At 29.5% G+C, this 6,523-nt stretch overlaps 1 long non-coding RNA gene across 1 annotated transcript; it reads left to right on the top strand.

Moving 5' to 3' along the window:
• The first annotated feature begins 577 nt into the window (after positions 1-577).
• LOC136074902 (uncharacterized) lies at positions 578-2,985 on the top strand. Its single transcript, XR_010635543.1, has 3 exons — positions 578-755; positions 1,312-1,679; positions 2,419-2,985. It is a non-coding gene; the product is annotated as an uncharacterized LOC136074902 (long non-coding RNA).
• The last annotated feature ends 3,538 nt before the right edge of the window (positions 2,986-6,523 follow it).

Here is a 6,523-nt window from a genome sequence, read left to right on the forward strand (position 1 = left end):
CAATATATGCCTTATCATTGTTTTATTTTAGAAGTAAATCTTTCTTTCGTTTGATTGGATTCTCATTGTTTAAAAGTATCTTTGATCTAACTAATTTTAAAATTTTAGGAAATTCCTCACAATGTTTAAGATATAAAAATACCGCAGGCTTCATAAGCTTTTAGATTTATTAGCGGTTTGTGCTATTTTACATAAGACATTATGCCATAAAAATATTTGATGGAAGTATCGTTTAATATTCGTTTTATTTATTTCCCTTTGAGAGCATCAGGTTCTTTGCACCCATTTCACATAAAAAAAAATTGAATGATCCTCAAAAATGACCTTTTTTTACATTTCTATTTTAATTTTTGTATTAATAAGTTCATATGAATTTTTTAATGCATTACCAAGCATTAGTAAAAATTTAATCTGTTGACATTGCCCAAGTTATACGCGTAGGTTTATTTATTATCGCTTTGAAAAATGACGTTATTTAAAGTATTTTTTACGTCATAAACTTAAAGGTTAACCACTTATATAAAAGCTTTTATTTAGTTTTTAATGTTATTTTTAATCTTTGAATTTTATCCTGAAAATAGTTTATATAAACGCAATGTAGAAGATGTTTCTCTCTGGATTTTTATTAATGGTTTCCTTGTACAATGATTAGTGGTTGATCTTAATTTTTACTTAATAAACGTACATCAACTCCCGCTTTCATTTGGCCAGTCTTTAAATTGATGAATCACATTGTAGTTGGGTATTAGGAAAATGTAAATCGTTTTCAACATTTTATTGTGACATCGTGTTGACAAATAAGTTAAAAATTTGACTTTATACAAAAACAGTTTTAATGAAAAAATTCGTTATAGCATGAGTAAATAAAAAGTATTTAAAAAAAATATATATATATATTTTTTATTTACTCATACTATAATGAATAAATAAAAAATGAAGTCATCAAAATACATCTAGAAAATGTAGAAATGTTTTAATTTGATCTCGTGGGGATCCACGAGATCAAATTAAAATATTTCTACATTTTCTAGATGTATTTTGATATTTTTTAATGATGACTTGACTTTACCGGTTTAAATTTTTGTACTGAATAAGTAAGTTGGAAGATGCTTATATAAATTTAATTTATTATTTCTGGGAAAGCTGCAAACATTCCAACATTTTTAATTTTGTTTTTAGTTTCTGTAAAACTTGTGTTTTACTCTGGCGGGTTTTTGTGTGGTTGGAAATATTCCTCATTTGTTTAATTCAAATATGCTCTTTTCCTAATAGTATTTAAAATAGTTTAAAAAGTGACTTCCTAAATTTCAGGAACTACATCATTCTATCATGCTGAGCAAGAATGCCATGGTGTTGGTAAACTGTCTAGAACTGCATGAACTGGCCATCGAGCTGTTCATGCAGTCCTGGACAGTTTGATTTGTTGACGAGAGGAAGTTGTTCATTGGCCTGATTCTGTTGACACCCTATCCAGTAAGTTCTACACTGTGGCACAGATTCCAAGTGTGTGTGGTTGCATTGACCGTAGTCACATACCAATCATCCCTCCACCAAAAGATGAAGGTGCATTCTTTAATAGCCACTAGTTCCATTCGTTAAATGTTCTTTGCGTTTGTGGCCCAGATTTGTTTATTTATTACGTTTACGCTAATGGCCCTAGGCGATGGCATGATTTTAGGGTAGGTTTTAATTTTACTGAATTTGTAATACACTCAAACCTCTTTTTATGCAGTCCTTTTTTATGCGATACTTTATTTGCGCGTTTGTTTTTGTGTGATCTCATATAATTTAATTTTTAAATGCGCAATAATTTCAATCTCAACGATTAAAATGTGTACTATGTATGTACATACGTCATTAAATAGTTACTGTTATGAACATGCAACCACAAATTGCGTTACAACGTTAACTTTTAAATATTTTTTATATAAGAGTTGAATTGAATTTTTGTGTAGCAATGCAAAGAGTTTTTTATGCGGTCCGGATCTAACTGCATAAAAAAAATGCTTTTAATATTGTTTCGAAAACTATTCTTTATAGATACTCCTGAAGTTTTATGCGATTTTTTTTTATGCGTTTTCTTTTATGCGGTCCCTATCTACCGCACAAAAAGAGGTTTGAGTGTAAATGAATTTGAGCTAATTCATCAATTATCTAAATAACAATATTTTAAAATATAAATATTTAAGTAAAAAACTAGTGTAGCATATTAAGTCATATTAAGAGTTTTTTATCTAAATTTGGTCTGTCAAAAATATCAAAAAGTATTTTGTTTAAAAAAATGTTAAATCTTAAGAAACAAATGTATACTCTGCAAATATATTATACAATCTGCACAGCCTATTCATCTTTAGAATATTTAGTACAATGATAACTAGCTAGTCTGAAAAATTTAGATTGCTTTTTCAAACTTTTTAGGTGTTACGTGAATCAACACTTTGGGGCAGTTTTGAAGTTCGAGGTGAGCAAATTTTTCCAGGAGCAGTTATCTTAGGTGACCAAGGCTATCCCTGTATCAATTGGTTCATCACACCTTACATTAATAACTAAACAGCTTTCAAGCGTCGGTTCAATGATGCACATCGAAAAACTAGAAATGTGATCGAGCGATGTTTTGAGATTTTGAAACACAGGTTTTACTCTCTACAAATACCAATTCGATTTCGTAAAGTGGAAAATGCGGCAAAACTAATCGTATGTGCTTGTATGATTCACAACATTTGCATTAAAGTGGGAGATGAGGGAGAAAATCTTCCAGTAACACCTTTCACTGCCTTGTCCTTTCAAGTTAGAGACGACAATAAAGATGAAGTTCAAACAAGTGCACGCCGCGATCAAATTTTGCTGTTGTTCAACAAATGTAAATTAAAAACAAGTGTTTTAGTGAAACTAAAACTTTTTGTTTTTTCCTAGTTTATTATATTCTGCTTCGTTCAAATAAGTTTTGTATAGTTTGCTTGAATCGAAAAAAAAATTTTGTATTTACTTATATTGTACTGTTTGAATAAATAAGATATGCCGGAATTAAGGAATGTTGACATTTGCTTATTTTTTATCAGACACTAATGATAGTAACTTATATTAAAATAAATATAAAATATTCTCCAACCGTAAACTCATTAGCAGCTCTGAAATTTTGCAGATTTATTTAATGTTAAGTTAACACATTGAATTTTATAATAAAATATAAAAATTTTCAATCAATTTTGCGCGACAATTAAACTGTCAAACAAAGAACACGTTTCTATACTTGAAATTTTTTTAAAAAATAGTTTATTTTATCTATGGTTCTGACTGAAAAAGATTATTCGGCTCGGATGTTTCAACATTTTAAGGCGTTACGGACTGGATATGAGCCCGGAGAAGTTGTTGCTAAAGAATAGTTTTTTTCATTTCGGCCTTAAATCGAGTTTCTTCCATCAGATGTCAATCAGGGGTCAAGCCCTGTACTCAGTCTCTTCTTTTAGCATGTCTAGCTCCTGCTTAATCTTAGCTTTCTTTAATGCACCGTACTCATTATCCGAAAAGATGTTAGTTGATGTCAATCGTTTTGTAGAAAATTTTACCGATAGGTGTAAAAAAAAATAGAGACTTTAATATTTCATGGCGTTTAAAATTTCAAATGAATTAATTTTAAATACTTAAATATATTTATACGTATATCATTTACTTATACTATAAATGATATAAATATAAAATTAATAATATAAAGTATAAATGATTTGAGATCCTTAAATCATACTCTTAGTATAAAATTAACAAGTCATAGGTTATACAACGTTGAAATATAACATTTGTTGAATGTTATAACCTATGACAATATTCATTATTAAATAGTATAATCTATGATAGTATAATCTATATAATATACTTATGACATATTATTATATTACATAATATCATAATATTTGATTTTATTTTAAAAGTAAGTAAATGTTTTTTCAGGATCCCATATATGCTTTATAATATAAAGTATAAATGATTAGAGATCCTCAAAAACATTTACTTACTTAAAGTAAGTTTTTATTTTAAAAGTAATACTTTTAAAATAAAATCAAGTATTATGATATTATATAATATATTGTCATAACATATATATATATATATATATATATATATATATATATATATATATATATATATATATATATATATATATATATATATATATATATATATATATATATATTTATATATATTATATTATATTATTTATTTTATATAAATAAATAATATAATATATAATAATAATACAAATAAAGTATAAATGATTTGGTACCTCAAAAAACATTTTACTTACTTTTAAAATAAAGTATGCCACCTCATTTCGTTTTGCTATAAAAGATTATTTATCATTCTTTAATGAATTCCAATAAAATCATAACAAATAGAAATCGATAAAAAGTAATAAGGAAACTGATATTTGTAAAAAAGTTGAAGATTTTTATCTTTATTTATTTTTTAATTCTTTACTAACTCATTAGTATTTTATTTTAAAATTCGTTATAAAAATAACGCATGCGCAAACTCAATTTTTTTTTCAATTACAAACATAGTTTAAGTCTGGGACAAGATCGGCATGATCGGCAAAGTCGGCCGATCGTAAAACGAACATAGCGAACCATTGGAATATGAACGGCATTACCGACGCAGAGGTACCAGTCATCAGCCAATGAATCCCATGCATGGACCAAGCATGGAGAGTTTTCTGGGATACATGTGTGTGCGTAGAGAGAAACTATACCCTCTACTCTCTATGCCATACATCTTTTTATGTTGGCAAATTAGGATCTTTAGTCAGAATTTTAACTTTTCTATTTATAAGCTGGTTAATTGTGATAAATGAAAAAATCGAAGTACGTACTTTTAAATTGAACCATCCCCCCCATACACTTTCATTCGCTTTTTGAAGACCTTCCCCCTCCCCTCCTCTCCCCTCCCCCCTACGAGCGTATGTACTTTATGGACGACCCCTATTTTGAGCGAATTTAGCACCAATTCTAATAATGTGTAAAACATTTTAGTGGAAATGCTAAATCGCTTTTTTTTGCTTCAAGACTGCATGAAGTTTCAAGTGGAGCATATAAATTTATATATATACATATTTATATATATATATGTATATATACATATATATATATATATATATATATATATATATATATATATATATATATATATATATATATATATATATATATATATATATATATATATAAATATATATATTAGGGTGGTCCTTAAAAATGAAAAGTTGAAATGTTGTGCTCCCACCCCCTAGAATTGTTCGTTTATATGATAAGATGTTTGTGTAAAAATATTTATACATTTGGTTGATGTTTAGAGGTGATGTTTAGAGCATGTTCTATAAATGTTATTTTGGCTTATTTAAAAAAAAAATTAGTTTATGAAACTTGTTCATGAAACATTGAAACTAATCAACACTTTCACCTTGTGGTCGATTCAGGTGTTTAGTAATATCAACCATCAACTAATTAAGTAATAAGTATTCTTTGATGCATGTTGGTTGACGTCATTTAGCATAAACGTCATTTTTCAAAATAATAATGCGTGTTTTGCGAGATAATTACCAGTTAATGCAATAGAAACGTCTCACTATCTGCAATTCAACTCAGTAAATACAATACAAGGAGTCAAAGGAATCTTCAAACCAGGAATAGTGAGTATAAATTTATCGTTTCATTTTGTTTTTTGCTCCTTGACCAGTTGAAATTGTATTGCGTCATTCGTTGTATTTGTAGGCAGCGCAAAAAATCAATTGCTGTAATTTTTTTTATGCATTGAAAGCAATTTACTACTTATTAATTTTGCATCACTCAACACTTTCTACAATTAATATGAATTTCATGAGCGATTGACCATTTTATCATTTCAGAAATAGCCTATGGGCCTAACGCATGTCCCATCGCACTGTGTGAACTTTATTTGTTCTTTATTTCACTTTGTAGGCGAAACATGACAACACGTAGTAAGTCGGCACTATATCTCCTGGGTGAACCAACTACTGCAGTTTCCAGCATCCGCCTTGCAACAAATGGTGAAGCACTAGGGCTTTTCTGTCATCATCATCTCAATCTTGGACTCACAACACGCCAAGCATCATCGTATGTGATTGAAGAGGTGACAAAAGTCTGGAACATTGCTCGTATTCCAACTTGCCGGAAGGATCATGCCATTGCCAAGTTGGAGCTACTGTATAAGGAATGGTCAACTCTGAAAAAGCACAAAACACGCCAGTCGGAGTCGCATACATCAAATGAAACCCATTTTTGTGGCAAAATGAACGATCTCCTTGATATCGCTCACGCTAACGCTGTCACGATGATAAAAATCCAGGAAGATCTCGAGTTTCTTGCCGCACAGCGGGAACCTGGTCGACGAGGTTATATGGGCTCAATCGACACAGCACTGGTAGCCAAGGAAGAACAGAAGGCAAAGCGTACTGAGCTGGAAAATGCTAGAAGAAAACGAGCGAAGGACCAATGGGCTCAGGCTTCAGCCA

This window comes from Hydra vulgaris, chromosome 01, assembly GCF_038396675.1.
Source record: "Hydra vulgaris chromosome 01, alternate assembly HydraT2T_AEP".
Lineage (NCBI taxonomy): Eukaryota > Metazoa > Cnidaria > Hydrozoa > Anthoathecata > Hydridae > Hydra > Hydra vulgaris.